The following is a 19,107-nucleotide window of genomic DNA, read 5'->3' as shown; positions in this document are numbered from 1 at the left end:
TAGGTGCAAAAGGTTAATACACAGCTTCATGCCTACAACCTTGAATGGCAGGCCGGCAGCAATCACGTGTAATGTCAAAATTGCCATGTACAATGTGGATAGGCGTAATCAGTTAACACAGCATGTCGCCTACAACCCATCCGGGATGGCCGCGTTGTAAAATGATAAAAGCTGTAACATGACTTGTCATCTTGCAAGTAAATCCCATAACGAATCTCGAAATAAACACTGAGCAGTTGAGGTCTCTTTTTGTGTTTTTCTCCCCCCCCCCCCCCCCTACAAAAAAAAAAAAGAGTAGAACTAAGGAAAACCAATGTGTCTAGTCCCTTCCCCCACTGTGGCCACCATACATAGTATGTGATATAGAGGAATTTACGGGGCAGAGCAAGTGGGTGGAATGATCTCCACATTGGAATAGACTGGAAGCGGATCGAGAGTGCTCTGCAGCCTAATGGCGAATTTGAACTGTAGTGGGGATGGATTGAGTATAGTTTGGAACCGCATCTGCTAGCTGAAAAGTGCGCTACTCGTGTATATGCCATGTATTACGCTTTGCGCGAACTCGTGGGTAAGTGTCCCGAGAGGGATAGGAGAGCGACCAGCAAGCCCCCAAACAGTCTTTGAGGGCGTACTGACCTGGGGTTATCCTTGAAGTTGCCACTGCGGCTGTGCCCCGAACCTCCCAACAGAACCCGAGTAACCAGTTATGTTAGCAGTGTGGTGGTGGGTAGGCTGGGATCTGGGGGAGGGGGGGGGGGAGGAGAAGAAAGCCTAATAGAGCCAACTCATCGAGGGTCAGGCTCACGTCCGGGTGTGTTTGTGAGCTCAGCTCGAACCGGTGGCACTTGCGGGTCTGGCCCTTCTGATTCGTCATCTTGAGTTTGAAGGAGGTAAGCAGTGAGGGGGCCCCATAGGTCCTTGGGACGCATTTTGTGGGGCAATAGGTCAGCGTAATTGTGAAGTTGGTCCTGCCAAGTAGACATAGTAGATAGCCAAGTCTTGAATTTGGGGGCGCGTCCTTGCCCCCATCTGCAGGCCAAGTGGCGCTTTGCCAGTAGGAATCCTAGCGCGAAGAATTTACGGTGATTCCGAAGCGCTAAAGAAGAAAGTCCCAGTAGGGCTATTTTGGGGCAGGGTGCGATCACCACTCCTACCATATCCGACATAGCTTTAAAAACCTCCACCCAGTATGATGCCACAGCCGGGCACGTCCAAGCTAGGTGAATGAAGTCAGCTCCAGCTCTCATACATCGAAGGCAACGGTCATCCGCTCGCAAACCGAAACGGCACAATTTGGCGGGTGTGTGGTAAAGTCGGAGCAAGAATTTAAAATGTACCAGACGGAGGCGAGCATTGCCGGTTACTGCATTAGTGTGTGAGCAGCTTACCTCCCATTGTTCGTCCGAGAGAGGGGCATCGAGGTCTTTATCCCAATCCCGTCTAGCTCTGAGAGGTGGGGGGTTGGAGGCCGCATATGCGTGTTTGTACAGCATGGAGACTACATGTGTCGGAGTATCAGTATGTAGAAGAGCATGTAATGGAGCCACGGTTTCCGGTTCATCAGGGAAGTCGGGGGTGACCGCCCGAACATTCTGTCGCAATCTTGTATACAGGAATGTGTCCATGACAGAGGGTGTATGCGCTCCAAAGAATTGCGTCGCCGTCCGGAATCGGCCCTGTATGTACAGATCCCCCCACGTGTGAAGTGCCAATTTAGTGAGCATTTTGCGACCTATTTATTCGCGGGCAACGCTTAGTCTAGGATCGTGTGCCAATACCATGAGAGGGGAGTATAAAATGGCAATGCCCATACGCGTCGTTATCCTGCGCCACGCTTGCACCGTGCAGTCCACTGTTGTGGGGTCGCGGTCAGTTACCCGGATGTCCGAATAGAGGTAGCCTGATGGTTTTTCGGGTCTCATGTATCCATCTTCCACAGCCAGGTGAGCCATAAAGGGAGGGGGGTGAAGCCAGTAAGTGGCAAAATGGCCCTGCGCACAGTCATAGTAAAGGCGGAAATTAGGCATATCAAATCCACCCTGGTGGTAGGGGAGCATAAGAGTTTTTAGCCCGACTCTGACCTGTTTCCCTCCCCATATGAGTCTAGACAACTGGGAATCAAGGGCCCGGAAGAAGTGTGCTCCTGGGCTGTATAGTATGTTGGTAAAGAGGTATAACATCTTCGGGAGTACCACCATCTTGATTAGGGAAATACGTCCTGCCATGGACAAAGCGAGGTGGATCCATCTAGTGACGCTATCAATCAGTTTATCAAGGACAGTGCCGTAATTAGCACGAATAAGGGTTTCCCTATTCCTAGTGATATTGATCCCCAAATATTTTAGTTCTTCGTTTTCCCATAGTAGCGGGTAGTCAAGAGGGAACTGCAGGGTCTTGTCCGTAAGAGGGAATAGGGCCGACTTTGCCCAGTTTATCTGTATTTCTGCGATGGCGCCAAATTTGGTGACCTCGCGTAAGATAGGGTTCAAGTTTTCTTGTGGCTTGTGAATATAGAGTGTCATATCGTCGGCGTACAATGATATGAGTAGTTGCCTTTCCGGGTAGTTGAGGGAGCGGTGATTGTGGTTCTGCCTGAGTTTGGCCGCTAGAGGCTCAATTGCTATTGCAAAGAGGACAGGGGAGAGAGGGCACCCCTGCCGAGTGCCCCTACGAATCTCAAAAGGTTTTGAACGGGCTCCATTCAATAGGACTGCAGCATGCGGCTTATGGTATAGTAGGCGGATCCACTCTATAAAACTAAAGGGGGTGCCCATGCGTTCCAGAAGTGCCAGAAGGTAGTCCCACTCCAGAGAATCGAATGCCTTCGTGGCATCGAGGAAAACTGCGGCTGCTTCACATCTGGGGTCTATATCTTGTAGCACTGCCTGAAGGGTGCGAAGGTTGTGGGAGGTGGCGCGATTCGGGACGAAGCCTGCTTGGTCCGGTAGGACCAAGCGCTCCATCAATAGGTTCAGGCGGGTCGCCAAGACCTTCGCTAGTATTTTGACGTCCGTATTTAACAATGAGAGGGGTCTGTACGAATCACAGTGTTCCGGTGGCTTACCTGGCTTTAACAGGGAGGCAATCAGGGCTTCCCGCATACTAGTTGGTAAAATGCCTTCTTCCAGGGCCGAATAGTATACATTTTTTAGAATTGGGGCCAGTAGGTGTAGAAAGGTTTTATAAAAATCTATCGGTAGGCCATCCGAGCCTGGGGCCTTGCCTGATTTCATGGACATAATAGCGTCTTTAATTTCATCCACCTCTATTTCCAGGTGTAAAAACTTCTGTTGGGTCTGACCAAGCCAGGCTACAGCAGTGTCGTCAAGATAGGTTGGTAGGTCAAGCGGTGCTTGTCTGTGGGAGGTGTAGAGTGCAGTGTAGTGATCAGTTAGGACCCGGAGTTGTCCCGGGAGGTCCCTCTGGGGCATATCGTGGCTATTGAGTAGTGTGGTGACATAAGTATTGTGTCTAGGTGGTCTAACTGCAGAAGCGAGCGCTCTGCCCGGTCTGTCGCCTTCACAGTATATGCGTGCTGTAAAGGGCTTCCCCAGAAATTTGCATTCTTTCTCCGCAGCCTCAGTATATTCATTAATTTTGTCCCGTAGCTGAGCTTTATCTATGTGTCCCCCCGACCCTAGGGAAATTTCACGCTCAAGTTTGCCTATTTCCGCCTCCAGTTTCCGCAAGTCCCCGCGCAGGGATTTGAGTACCCCTCCCCCTTTGGAAATGCACCAGCCACGCACAGTTACCTTAAATGCCTCCCAGACAGTAGTGAGACTGGAGACTGAATTGACATTACGGTCAAAAAATTCTGTTATGTCCTGCTCTAGGTCTGCTGTAAAGGCTGAATCAGTTAAGTGCGCGGGATTGAGGCGCCAATTCAGGTATGGGGAAACGTCTAGGGGAATGCGCAGGGCAAGAAGGACTGGCGAGTGATCCGAGAGGGTGCGGGCAAGGTGTTGTGTCTTGACAAGCCATGGGGTGAGCCCAGCGGAGAGGAAGACATAATCAATGCGCGCCCAAGTGGAGTGGACTGCGGAGAAGTGTGTGCCCTGTCTAAGAGATGGGTGCGAGTGCCTCCACGTGTCAGTCAGGTGATGATCTTCCACTATACCTAGTAAGGCGCTTTGTGTGTGTGTATAATGGGTAGAATGTGGGTGTGATCTGTCCATCGCAGGTTTCAATGCAGTGTTAAAGTCTCCACCCAAGATTATGTGGGATATGCCCAGGGTTTGTATCTTGCCCCACATGGTGAGGAGCGCATGGTCTGTGTTGGGGCCATAGTAACAGGCGAATAGGACCGTGTGTGAGTGTAACTTCCCCCAAACAATGCAGTATCTGCCATTGGAGTCTATTTCAGTACCAAATGGGGTAAATCCCATGCCTCGTTTGACCAGAATCGTGACCCCTCTAGAGTAATTTGAATACGATGAGAACACCCTGCATGTGGCCCATCGGGAAGCAAATAAGGGGGTCGCAGTTGGCACCAGATGAGTTTCTTGTAACATTGCAACAGATACTCCCTGTCTATCCAAATACCCAAGGATCTGCCGTTTTTTCCGCGGGTCATTTAACCCGTGAACATTCCATGCTACAAGTTGGAATTGCAGGGCTGGCTGCGAGTCAGTTATGTCTCCCAACCCAATCGTACAAGGAAAATGTGGCATATGTATGTAGCTTTCAGCAGAAAACAGACAATAGTACCAAATCCAATTCCTTTGCGTAGCAATCCAGTCTCAGAAGTTCCCTCTTCCCCAGTAATATCCGCAGCGGCTACGCTGTCAGAACTAAAACAAGTAATGTACCCAACATCCCCGGCAACCCCAACAGGCCGGCGATGTAGTACCATTGCAGCATGAGACGTGTTATGCATAAACTGTGTGGTCAGCTCGTTTGCTGTCTCAGTATAAGAGCGGATTGTGTCCCCACCCACACCGGCAGCCCCAACTGGCCGGGCATCTAGTTCACCCACCCCCCTCCCTTCTGTTAACAACCCCAAAACTAAAGATAGGACAAAGGTTTGTAGGGGATCACCCATTGGGGACGGAGATCCAGGGGCGCCAGACCTGCCATCCACCTCCTTAGTTTCACCCACTAGACGCCAGGTAAGGACCCAGCAGTCATGAGCAGGACGGAGGTGGGTGACCGAGCACTTGCGTATTCATAGTCCAGTGAGATTTAAAGCAGTACATGTACCTCACCTTGAAATGCAGAGTCCGGTCTTACTGTGTTCAGCGGTCAGCATCATCGTGATCAGGATGGCGTCTCAGTTCGTTACTCCTGTTGAGACATTGGGGACTGTGACCTAGAGCGTCGTGACTCAGCCTCATTCCTGGCGTGTTCTTTTTTGTGATGCTTAAGGAAGTCTTCCACCTGCTGCGGGTTTTGAAAAAAATGTTGTGTGCCCTGGTGTGTTATCTTCAGTTTGGCTGGATATAGCATGGCATATGGAATTTCCTGTGATTGGAATTTCTTCTTCACCCCTGCAAATTTGCGCCTGGCTTCCTTTACTGAAGGGGTGAAGTCAGGGAAGAAGGAGAGTGTCGCGTTGCCATAAGTGACTGTGCCTATCTCCCTTGCCTGGCGAAGCACCGCGTCTCTGTCCCTGTAATTGAGGAAGCGGGCGACAATGGGCCGTGGTTGGGCCCCTGGAGGGGATCGGGCAGCGAGAGACCTATGAGCTCTCTCCACTATGAGGTGCGGAGAGAAGGATTCTTTCCCAAACAACTCCACCATAAGGTTTTCAATGAAAATCTCCATCTTTCCGGTGTTGGTGGATTCTGCAAGGCCAAGGACGCGGACGTTGTTGCGTTGGGACCTCGCTTCCAAATCCTCGTTCTTGTCCGCTATTATTTTTAGTAGTCTGTCCATCTGTGTGACTTGTCTGGCAGAGAAAGTAGCACCATCCTCCAGCACGGAGATCCTGTCCTCCGTCTCTTTGATGCGAGTGTCATGGTGTTCAAGCTTCGCCACGACGCTGTCCATGCGTGTATTGATGGAGTCTATTTTGGCATCAATTGAGGAAAGGCTCTGTCTCATGCCCAATAGAAGTGCTTTCCAGTCCTCTTCCTGGGCTTGCTGAGGCGGTTGGGCTGTCCGCCCTTTCCGATGGCGTTTTGGACGCTTTTTTGGATTCAAAGGGGATTTTGGACTGCCTTGCGTCGTTGCGGCCCATTTCGCGCCGAGGAGTCTGCGATATCGCGGCTGAGGAGGACGCCAGGGCGTAGGGCGAGGACAGCAGTAGGGCCTGCAGAAACTGGTGGGTGGCAGGTGCGAAAGAGCCTGTAATCCGGGCGCACTTTAGGTCTCGGGGGGGGGGGGCCAGGCCAGCGGGCGTCGCAAATGCCACGTGTTCCTCAGGGCCTACCCAGAGTACATGATGGACGCAATCCCCAGCCCTCACTTAGTGCCGGCACCACACGGTGTTGTCCAGACTGGGTCAGCTGAGTGCAGTTGGGAGGCTGACCTGCGAATGAGGGCCTGAACCACGGTGTTCCAGTAAGGATGGTGTAGTTGCCCCAAGATGGTCAGATGAGGGGGGTACTTCTATGAAGAAATTGGCCAGATGGGCCTCAGTTCTAGGCGGGTTTAGTAGAGGGTCAGCGGGGGTGGGGGGGCCGTGGGGTGCACACTGCGAGGTGTCCTGAAGGTGCAGGTAATAATGGGCAGAGCCCTGTGGATGCGTCGGAGTACAGGCGGCTCCCCCCGATCCCGAATTAGTAGGCCGTCAGCCGCGGCCTGGAGTGCAGACTGTGCCTGTGCCTCGGGAAGGAGCCGGCGATGATGCCGCACTATTTCCGCAAGTTGGGTGCTCCGGCGCGTAGTAGCTGGCGCAGCTGTGGCAGTCTCCGGTACCCGCTGCGCACCGGGGGGCCAGCAGGATGTTGAGGCTTTGGGGGTGCAGTGCGCGCCAGGACCGCCGTCAAACAGTTCCGCTCTTGGCAGCGCGGGGAGGCAACAGGGCCACACGTACCTCTCCCGCGAGCAGGGTTGCACCTCCGACGACAGCGCCCAAGTGTTAGGGCGCGCTCTGGATCTCGGAGCGGGGGAGACGTTCCGGCCGTTGTGTGCAGGCCTGAAAGCATAGGTCTTTCCTGGTTGGTCGTTCCGCCGACCGCAAGTTCCCTCTTCAGCGCCCGGGTCCGCTCAAGGTCAGTTGCTCCGGAGCATCAGTTCCCGCCGTCCGTAGAAGGCTATTCAGGCACCGCTGTGTTTGTCTAGGTGTCAGGAACAAGTTGGGATTAAAGTCAGGCCGTTTTCACTGGGCAGGATGATGTAGGATCGTGTGATAGTGCTCGGTCTGGCGAGAGCCTCACACCAGTGCGGCCATCTTGGTTTGGCGCCACCTAGCGCCCCGCTGTGTCAAGGAGTTTGTGCATATGTATGCAAAGCACCACTGTCTTAACAGCCAGATTTGATGGGAAGGACATTTTACCCGCTCTGCCCTATAAGACATTTTGGTCTGTGTGCACTTGACAGACCTTTCACCTTTGGCAATGCTCTTTTTGCTGGATACTCTATCTAACCTCAAATTTCTCTCTGCCCTCTTATCTCCCCTGTACGAGGCTGGCTTAGTATATGGTGCTCACTTATGTAAGTGTAGCACCCTGCACTTATCCAAACAACCCTTATAGTGATTTTAGTTGTCTTAGACAACAATAGAAAGCTCTCTAAGTGGTAGCTGTGGAGAGCAGCCTTCAGGCTTAGTGCAGAAGGTCTGTAAAGCAGTTTGTTTTACCAATTCTTAATCTTATGGTGTAGGTTAAGTGAAAAAGAACCACACAGTGTAGTTATAAAAATATGTATTTATTATAAACACTCACTAACACATTGCAATATCTCCTACCCGAAGTTTGTTAAAATTGTTTTTATTGATAAAGGTGTGTAACAGACAATCATATAGTATTGACACATGTTATTAGCAGTTACACTCATCATATATGTTGCAGAAGTTGAGAAAGTTGACATTTTAAGAAGTTACGTCTCTGTCCACATTCCTGCGCATTTTTAGTTCAGCCATGGGTGATACACAAATCTCTCCCCTGTAGGTGTTCAATTACGACCATTTTTTATCCCATTTCTTCTGGCACCCCCTGGTTATCTTTGTTCGAGGCATGTGGGCTGCTGAATTCATATCTGTGCATAGATTGCCGCCAAGTGTTGGGTCCGGATGATTGCACATTGTTGTCCTGGAAGAGTCTTCGAAGTATCACGAGATAGGTGGCTCCTCCCCTGGACTACAGTGCGCATGGGCATCCTCTCCATCTTCAGATTGTTTTATTCCGCCATTGGGTTCGGATGTACTTTCGTTATTTGGAGTTCAGAAATAGATTAAAGACTTTCTAAAGGCCTTCGGGGTGTCGGTATTGTTCTTCGATCGGTGCCAACAACTTTATTCCTGTTGTTTCTACTCAGGACGTCTCAACGGACCACGTGGCCTTTTCGACATCAAGGCCAATCGTCGATGGAACGAAGTCCATTCAAGAGATGCCCCAACTGTAACTCTAAATACCCACACATTGATAAACACCCAGTCTGTATCAAGTGTTTATCTCCAGAGCACAACGAAGCCGACTGCTTAGCTTGTGCTCAATTTCGATCAAAAAAGACACTTCGGGTTCGACGAGCAGCGAGGCAGACTATGCAGAAGTCAGCACCTGAGCCAGAGAACATCTTTGAAGACGACGAAGAGGTCGTCGAGCCTGAAGACTCGGATCAGCAGTCGGAGCAGGGGTCGGAACATGACCCCAACTACTACGAAGAAGACATCGTCGAGGTAGGGGACGACGATCCAGGCATTGGAGCCGTCGAGGACGACTCCGGCGAGGACGCTGGGCCAACCGTGAGTACGGAGCCCAATTTATGTGCAGGTTCAAATCCAGAGGCTCGGGTCGAGGCATCGCCGGAAGGCCTTAGCCAAGATCAGAACATCGATTCTATAGCTCCGCGGTTAAGCCCGGCTAAGAATATAATACAAGAGCCATCGGTGCGACATTACCAAACTTTGGGAAAATCGAAACCGAAAGTGATAGAACCTAAACAGAAACCGAAACTAATAGAAATCCCATTCGTCGGACCGAAAAGGGTGGATCCGTCGAAGCCGAACAAACAAAAACAGGTCGTCGACCCGTCGAGGTCGCATGCAAGGGTTGTCGAGCCGAGAGCCACTACACCCATTTCCGCGTTTAAGCTGAAGGCCGACGACGTCGACTCCAAGCAACACAAACAAAGGGCTAGAACGGACAACGGTTGTCGATCCGAAACTACAGGTCGACCAACCGAGGCAAGTGCACACGAAGACACTCAAGATAAGATCGAGGATCGAGCCGAAGGGCTCCGTCGAACCAAGGCAACAACACATCGCCCCGAAGCAACAAGCTCCGAAGTCGACACCGGGCCAAAGGATGGTTATCGCACAACCAAAAACAGTCGGATCAATAACCACGGCGCCGAAAAAGTTCATACAGTCTACTAAAACTGTCGAACAACCAAAGTCTTTCGGACCGATAAAATTCGGACTTCTTTCACACGTCAAGCCGAGGACGGTCGAACAAAATACCGGATTCGAACCGACCCAGCCAAAAAAGTCAAAATCGGGGGAAAGAGCTAAAGCACCTGAGGAACAGGACCCGTCAGCTGAAGAACAGTCCAAACTGTATGTTGACCCGATACTGGGAAGGTTACCGTATTAAAAAGAAAAATCAGACCAGACACTTACGCTGAGTCTTACAAAATGCCTCTAAAGAGGAAAAGAGACACATATGTGTAGGAAACTTATACGTACTCTCCCACACGCACAGATGACTATGGGGAGTATGAGGACAATGACCACTACAATTATCCGGCGGACAATGACCAGGACATACAAACTCAGCCATGGTCTGACCCTGTAGATCCTGGAGACTCTCAAACAATTCCAGACAATACTGCATACCCTGTTAAAACATCACCTACAGAGGACACAGCTGCCTTCAACGCACTGATAGAAAGGGCAGCATACAATCACCATGTGGAGATGCATGCAGATCCCATTGATGAAGACTTCCTCTTTGACACTTTCAGCACCTCTGAAAAAAACGTCAAAACATTGCCAATGCTAAAAGGGGTGCTTAAACATGCAGGGGACATATTTAAAGAAACAACCAGGGCATGGGTCATTAACCCTAGGATAGAGAAAATACAGGCCAGCACCGGTTGACCCTACATACATTAAAGGACAACTGCCTTTGGACTCTTTGGTCGTCTCCAATGCACGTAAACGTGCTAATTCACAAACCTCTGGCGAAGCTCCTCCTCCAGACAAAGAGACCAACATTTTGGAGGCTTCAGGCAAAAGGGTAGCTGCTCAAGCAGCTAACATATGGAGAATTGCAAACACGCAAGCCCTGTTAGCCAGGTATGACAGGGCGCACTATGACACACTGGAGCAAATCTTCCAACATCTACCACACCTTTAAAAGGAACAGGCAGAATTCCTAATACAAGAGGGAAAGCTCATATCTAACGCCTCCATCAAATGTGCCTTAGATGCAGCAGACACAGCAGCCAGGGCAATCAACACCAGTGTCATGCTCAGAAGACATGCGTGGCTACGCATCTCTGGGTTTAAAAATAAAGTTCAAACCACTTTACTCAATCAACCTGTAAACCCTGACTTTTTATTTGGTCCTAATGTGGACACAATATTAGACAAGAAGAAGGACACTGAGACAGCCAAGTCTATGGGTGCCTTGCAGTCACAGCAATATAGAGGCGGTTCCTTTAGTCGCTCCGGCAACAGAGGAGCTGCTAGAGGAGCCTCAACACAGTAAACCTCTTACAATAAGGGCAACACGCAAAACACCTACAACAAGAACAGTAGAGGTGGATACAGTGGCAACAACACCAAGGGTAGGGGACGAGGAAATAACACCAGATCCTCTACCAACACCAAACAGGGACTTCTTGTCACTGCCCCCAGACCATGTAACACCGGTCTGGGGAAGATTACAGCAGTTCCTGCCAGTCTGGGAAAACATAACTACAGACAGGTGGGTGAGGCAAATTATACAGCATGGCTATTGCCTAGAGTTAATCTCCACACCGTCCACCATACCCCCGAGACAACGTCCTATGTCCGCAGAACACCTACACTTATTGCAGCAAGAAGTCATCAGCATGCTACAAAAGGGGGCCATAGAAATAGTACCCTTAGAACACCAGGGGACAGGGGTGTTCTCTCTGTACTTCCTAATCCCCAAAAAGGACGGGTCTCTCAGACCGATTTTGGACCTCAGGCCCCTAAACCAATACATCTTGTCAGAGCATTTCCACATGATCACTCTGCAGCAAGTGTTGCCACTCTTGCGTCAAGGAGACTTCCTCGCAACACTAGACCTCAAAGACGCATATTTCCATATACCAATACACCTGGCACACAGGAAATATCTCAGGTTTACAATTTTAAATCAGCACTACCAATTCAAAGTCCTCCCTTTTGGGGTAACAACAGCCCCAAGGGTGTTCACCAAGTGCCTAGCGACAGTAGCTGCATACCTCAGAAGACAGCATATACATGTCTATCCATATCTGGAAGACTGGCTGATACAAGCGCAGTCGCCCAGCAATGTGCCAGCCACTTGTCACGCACTATTCACCTCCTGCACAGTCTAGTTTTCTCGCTGAACTACAACAAGTCCCATCTTCAGCCTGCCCACGTACAGCCGTTTCTGGGAGCAACAATAGACACACTGGCAGCGAAAGCACAACCAAATTCTGCCAGAATAAACAGCATTCAAACGCTCATCCGACAGTTCAGGCCACAACACTCACTCCCAGCCCGAGTGTTTATGCAACTGATAGGCATGATAGCCTCGTGCATCTTCATAGTCCCTCACGCAAGACTTCACATGCTTCCGCTGCAGGAGTGCCTAGCACGGCAGTGGAACCAGGCTCCGGGACAATTAAACGACCTAGTGTTGGTGACTAGTCGTGCCTACAACTCTCTGCATTGGTGGAAACCACAAAACCTTTGCAAGGGACGACTGTTCCAGGAGCCTGTACCACAAATCGTGCTGACAACGGACGCATCCCTGATAGGGTGGGGAGCCCATGTCCTCAACCACACAGTGCAGGGCTTATGGGCCACGAAGCAAAAGAAACTGCACATCAACCTGCTAGAGCTGATGGCAATTTAATTTTTATGGCAATAAAAGCTTTTAAAGTACATCTGTGCAACAAAACCGTGTTGATCCGGACGGACAACATGACTGCAATGTACTACCTACAGAAACAGGGAGGAACACACTCTCCGCAGCTGTCGCAACTGGCTCAAAGAGTGTGGAAGTGGGCCATCCAGAGAAACATTTTTCTCATGGCGGAACACCTCCCATGCAAGGACAATCAGATAGCGGATCTGCTCAGCAGACACAGCCAGCAAGTGCACGAGTGGGAGATTCATCCCACAGTGCTTCAACCATACTTCCAACAGTGGGGACAACCAGAGATAGACCTGTTTGCCACAAAAGAAAACGCAAAATGCCAGTCCTTCGCCGCAAGGTTCCCACACCCGCAGTCTCAGGGCAATGCGATATGGATGAACTGGTCAGGCAAATTTGCCTACGCTTTTCCACCAGCACCGTTGATACCGCTGGTGGCACGCAAATTGCGCCAGCACTCCATGACGCTAATCCTAGTTGCTCCAACATGGGCGAGGCAACCGTGGTACACCACGTTCCTAGAACTTTCCGTGGTGCCTCATAAAAGACTACGACTAACACCCAGTCTCTTAATGCAGAGCCATGGAGACATTCAGCACCCAGATCTGTAGCAGCTGAACCTTGCAATCAGGCTCCTGAGTTCGGCTACCTCAACTTACCTCCTGACTGCATGAACATTATCAGGGAGGCAAGAAAGCCTACCACAAGAGCATGCTATGCGTCAAAGTGGAAACTTTTTGTCATTTATTGGAACAACGACATAAACCCACTAGATGCGTCCATTCAAAATATAATATGCTATCTTTTGCACTTACACCGCTGCAATCTAGCCTATATGTCCATACTGATACACTTAGCTGCCATAGTGGCTTACCTTCAAAACAGGCAGCACCTTTCACTATTCAGAGTGCCTGCAATTAAGGCATTCATGGAGGGCCTCAAACAAATGATCCCCCCAAGACACCCACCTTCACCTGTCTGGAACCTAAACGTTGTTTTAACCAGACTAATGGAACCACCTTTTGAGCCTTTACACTCGTGTGAAATACAAATTTTAAAATGGAAGGTGGCTTTTCTCGTAGCTATTACTTCGCTTAGAAGAGTTAGCGAGCTGCAAGCCCTAACTATTCAAGAGCCATTCATTCAAATTCACGCAAGTAGGGTCGTGCTTAGGACAAACCCTAAATTCATGCCTAAAGTGGTATCCCAATTCCACATCAATCATACTATAGAACTGCCAGTGTTCTTCCCAAATCCACAGTCAGTACCTGACAGGGCCCTACAGACACCAGATGTTAATAGAGCTCTCCTATATTACATAGACAGGACAAAAGATTTCAGGAAGACAAAATAGTTGTTTGTTGCCTTTTCACCACAGCACAAAGGCAACCCTATTTAAAAAAAATGGTTTAGCTAGATGGATAGTTAAGTGCATCCAAATATGTTACATTAAAGCTAAACACACTTTAACAGTTCCCCCAAGAGCGCATTCCACACTCAAAATGGGGGCATCCATGGCTTTCCTAGGACACATTCCTCTAGAGGAGATATGTAGAGCAGCCACATGGACTACCGTACATACATTTACCAAACACTACTGCGTAGATGTACACTCCAAGCAGCTGTAGGACAGGCTGTTCTCAAAACACTTTTTCAGACTGCTGCAGCTGGCACGGGCAACCACCGCTAGGGGAGAGACTGCTATACATTCTATGCACAGATATGACCACTGCGCCTCCCGGCCTGGTCACCCACATGCTCCTGGGCCTCTCGCCACCCCAGCCACCGAGGGCCGCCGAGCCCACTGCCTCTCGCCACCCCAGCCACCAAGGGCCGCCAAGCCCCCTGACTCTCGCCACCGAGGGCCGCCGAGCCCCCTGCCTCCCGCCACCTCAGCCACCCGAGGACCGCGCCAGATTTTCCCGCCGCCCCAGCCCGAGGCCCCGCCCCCCGCCAGCCGATTGGCTCCCGCTCCCGCCCCCCCCGCAGACCCTCCCTCCCGGCTGCCTCTTAAGGGGAGCCCGACCAGAGCCAGGGAGTGACCACTGCGCCTCCCGGCCTGGTCACCCACACGCTCCTGGGCCTCCCGCCACCCCAGCCACCGAGGGCCGCCGAGCCCCCTGCCTCTCGCCACCCCAGCCACCAAGGGCCGCCGAGCCCCCTGCCTCTCGCCACCCCAGCCAACCGAGGACCGCGCCAGATTTTCCCGCAGCCCCAGCCCGAGGCCCCGCCCCCCGCCAGCTGATTGGCTCCCGCTACCCCCCCCCCCCCCCCACCCCCCCCCCCGCAGACCCTCCCTCCCGGCTCCCTTCTTATGACGTCCCCAGAGCGACCGCGCAGCGGACGCGCGCAGCGGACGCGCGCAGCGAGAGCACCGGTTGAGCGCCGAAGGTGCGTCAAAGGTAAGCCCGTCTGCGCCCGTCCGCGCCTGGACCGCGCCCAGCGCCAGGACCCCTGGCCCCCGCAGACCTCAGCCCACCCGCCGGACGTACGACGCCGCCACCCTCAACGCACTCAACGCCGGCCGAGTCCCGGGCTGCTACCGAGCCACCCCGAGACGCACCCACGGACCCTTCTGCTGCAACTCCTGCAAGTTCACCTGCATCCGGACCTGCACTACAACTACACCAACCAAGATGAGCAACAGCAGCAGCCACCTGAAATGCATCCTGCTCAACACCCGCTCCATTCACAGGCACGCCATCGAGGTCTGGAACCTGCTCGACACCACAGCCCCAGACGTCGCCTTCTACACGGAAACCTGGATGAACGCCTCCTCAGCGCCTGACCTCGCCATCGCCATCCCAGACGGCTACAAGATCATCCGAAGGGACCGCATCAACCACACCGGAGGAGGCATCGCCATCGTCCACAGGAACACCATCCGCATCACGACCAACACCGATGACACCCTCGCAACCGCCGAGCACCTGCACTTCCAAGTCCACATCAACCCCAAGACCACCCTCAGAGGCACCCTCATCTACAGACCCCCTGGACAACGCACACAATTCAGCGAAGACATCGCCGACTTAATCAGCCCACACGCCCTCTGCTCCGCTGACTACATCCTCCTAGGGGACCTCAACTTCCACCTGGAGAACAACAACGACCGCAACACCACCACTCTGCTGGACAACCTCGCCAACCTGGGACTCAAGCAACTGGTGACCACCCCCACCCACTACGCCGGACACACACTCGACCCCGTCTTCTCATCCAGCAAGGACATCGCCTTCAGCCACGCCACCGGACTCCACTGGACGGACCACAGCTGCGTCCACTTCAGCTTCGCAAGGACCAGGATCCACCACCACCAGCAACAGGCTGCACGCAGGAACTGGAACAAGATCACAACCGACCAGCTCGCGTCCTCCCTGAGCATGAACCCTCCCACCAGCACAACGAACCCTAGCCAGGCGGCCACCAACCTCACGAAGTGGATCAGCGACTGCGCAGACTAGCTCGACCCCCTGAGGACCCCGCCCAGCAGACCCGGCAGCAAGAAAGCCCCATGGTTCACCGACGAACTCAAGAGCTCCAAGAAGAACTGCCGAGCCCTCGAGAGAACCTGGCGCAGAGACCCAACACCGGACAACATGACTGCCCTCAAGCTCGCCACCCGAAAACACCACCAACTCATCCGCGCCACCAAGAAAACTGCATTCAAGGAACGACTGGACAACAACGCACACAACAGCAAAGAACTCTTCAACATCGTCAAAGAGCTCTCCAACCCCAACGCCTGAAACAACGACATCACCCCTTCGCAAGACCTCTGCAACTCCCTCGCCTCCTACTTTCACAACAAGATCGCGGACATACACAACAGCTTCAGCACTCAACCAACGAACACCACGACCGAACCACCGCCCCCCACCACCACCCTCCGCGCCTGGACTCCGATCAGCACCGAAGACACCGTCCGCACGATGAACTCCATCCACTCCGGATCTCCGACCGACCCCTGCCCTCACCACGTCTTCAACAAGGCCGACGCTGTCATCGCACCCCACCTGCGGGACATCATCAACACCTCCTTCGACACCGCTACCTTCCCGGAGAGCTGGAAGCACGCCGAACTCAGCGCTCTGCTCAAGAAGAAATCGGCTGACCCCACCGACCTCAAAAACTACCGCCCCATCTCGCTGCTCCCGTTTCCTGCTAAAGTCATCGAGAAGACCGTCAACAAGCAGCTGGCCGCCTTCCTCGAGACGAACGGATCCCTCGACCCCTCGCAGTCTGGCTCCCGGGCCAACCACAGCACCGAGACCGCCCTGATCGCAGTCACCGATGACATCCGAGCGCTGCTCGACAACGGAGAAACAGCGGCCCTCATCCTCCTCGACCTCTCCGCGGCCTTCGACACTGTCTGCTATCGTACCCTAGTACAACGCCTCAGCAACGTCGGAGTCCAGGAGAAGGCACTGGAGTGGATCATCTCCTTCCTCGCCGGAAGGACACAGAGAGTCCGCCTCCCTCCGTTCAGATCTGAAGTCACCGGAGTCATCTGCGGCGTCCCTCAAGGCTCCTCGCTCAGTACAACCCTCTTCAACATCTACATGAGCCCCCTCGCAGACATCGCACGCCAGCACCACCTCAACATCATCTCCTACGCCGACGACACCCAGCTGATCCTCTCCCTTACCAACGACCCCGCCACCGCCAGAGCCAACCTTCACGAAGGGATGAAAGAGGTAGCCGAATGGATGAAGAACAGCCGCCTGAAACTGAACTCAGATAAGACGGAAGTCCTCATCCTGGGATCCTCACCCGCCGCTTGGGACGACTCCTGGTGGCCCCCCGCCCTAGGCAGCGCACCCAAACCAACAGACCACGCACGCAACCTGGGCTTCATCCTGGACTCCTCCCTCTCCATGACCAGACAAGTCAACGCCGTCTCCTCGTCGTGCTTCAACATCCTGCGCATGCTACGTAAGATCTTCCGGTGGATCCCCACCGAGACCAGGAAGACGGTCACCCAGGCCCTCATCACCAGCCGTCTGGACTACGGCAACACCCTCTACGCCGGAACCACCGCCAAACTCCAGAAGAGACTCCAGCGGATCCAGAACGCCTCAGGAAGCAACTCAAGACCTGGTTGTTCGAGCAGTAGCAGATCTTGCCTGGCCTCTCGATCTTGCCTGCGGCTGTGTGCCGTCCTCCTTTCTGCAGCGAGGTACCACCTTGCGCATACCTCTTCCTTCTCCTCAGCGGCCCGTCTCCTGCCAGAGCTCTTGGCCAGTCACCACTTTCTCTCTGGCATTTCCTTCCGCCTGGGCTCCTCACAATGCGTCTAAGAGGCCCCGGTTACAGGCCTTCACGCTGGGACCTCAAGTCGGAGCGCCAGTCGCCCGTCTCTCACCTCCCAAACCTCGGCTTCATGCTCAGTCTAGTCCGGGCCACTGCACTGCTCCCCCAGAGTGCCTGTTTCTGCCAACACCACTGTCTGTTCACCGCAGGGCACGTCGGAGCCTCCCCTCCGCCGCAGAGCCTCAGTCGTCCACTCCGGAGGGCCACCATTACCGCCGCCTCCAGGTCTCGGGAAAGCTCGCAGATGTCCACCTTACGACCTCAGACTTCGCCAGCCTCAACCCCTCAGGTAGGGAGTACAGCGCCACTTCGACACAGCTTCTGTATTCACGTGGATGGCACAGGATATGTCAGGATGGTATGCAGGGAATGGTAGCTCACTTAGGCAGCGGCCATTCTTGTTGGCTGCTAGTCACGCCCCCCTCCTACCCGAAGATTTAACCACAATACATACAATTCTTTGGAAATAGAACATGTAGGTAGCACAAATACCCAGTGGTCTCCAGGGGGAGACGAAAGTATATACTAAAGTAGTGGAATGCGAACCATGACTTAAGTCGATAATGGACCCAGAAGAAATAGAAGAGTCAGGGACCCACGGAACCACGCAAGTTGGTATCTAGGAACCCCATGGAGGTCGTGTGCAGAGTGGGAACACGACTGCATACTCCATGCAAGTCAATGGATAATTTGCGGATGCAGTTTTAAAGAAAAAGATCCCTTCCCAGCGAACCCTGAAGACACCCTGTGAAAGATGAAAGAATGGAATGTCACCCCACCTGTGGATGCCCCAGTAAACAGGATACCTACACCAGGGAAGCCGGTGCGAAGTGACATCGGAAACCGCTGTAGATCACAATGGAGGTTTTCAGCAAAGATGCCGCTGGCGAAGAAGGTGAAACAGCCCAGTGGAACCCAAAGGTGGATTCAAGTTGAGAGGTACCTGCAAGCAGAGGGGACAGATTATATGCCTCTCAGGAGTGACCTGGAGACACAGAAGACAAATGGCCACCAATGCCGGATATTGCAGGAGAGTTGACGGTGCCCTTGAAGTTGCAGCTGTACAGACCAGGTGATGCTGTGGAAGTCCAGGAGCAGTTCACGAGCTGTCCCACGTCTGATGTCAAGAGCCAAGGGGTCAATGTCCAGCAAACGCACCAACAAACCTTGGGAACAGCAACCAAAGTAGCTGTCGAAATAGGTGCACCAGCAGGTAAGTCAGAGCAGGCCAGAAGAAGCAGGGGAGCCCGCTCGAACCAAAGAAGACCCTCGAGAGGATCCACAAGCCAGAGACACAGGTGCAATAGGACCTCGTGCAGCTCACCAAAGGATGAAGGTCCACGGTGCAAAGGATGCGGTGCAGGCGAAGCTGTTGGATGCAGGAAATGCTTGAGGCTGTAGCTTCTTGGAGCCTGAAAGTCTTTGGAGGAGAGAGTTAACAAGCCTTGGCAACTGCAAGTTAACACAGTGCATTGGGGTACTGCTCCAGTGGTTCCGGCTAGGGATACTTGCTTCAAACATGCTATGAAAACAGTTCAGGCCTCAAGGGAGTTGCAGAACCACCACCTGTGTTTCTGAACCTTTCAGAACCTTT

General features: G+C 52.8%; 1 protein-coding gene across 1 annotated transcript in view; it reads left to right on the top strand.

The window, feature by feature from the left end:
* Positions 1-19,107, top strand: part of TRIM24 (tripartite motif containing 24) — a 1,193,545-nt gene that overhangs the window by 291,798 nt on the left and 882,640 nt on the right. The gene's annotated exons all lie outside the window — the stretch shown is intronic.

This window comes from Lissotriton vulgaris, chromosome 1_2 (genome assembly GCF_964263255.1).
Source record: "Lissotriton vulgaris chromosome 1_2, aLisVul1.2, whole genome shotgun sequence".
Classification (NCBI taxonomy): Eukaryota; Metazoa; Chordata; class Amphibia; order Caudata; family Salamandridae; genus Lissotriton; species Lissotriton vulgaris.
This window is presented reverse-complemented; position numbering and strand designations above follow the sequence as displayed.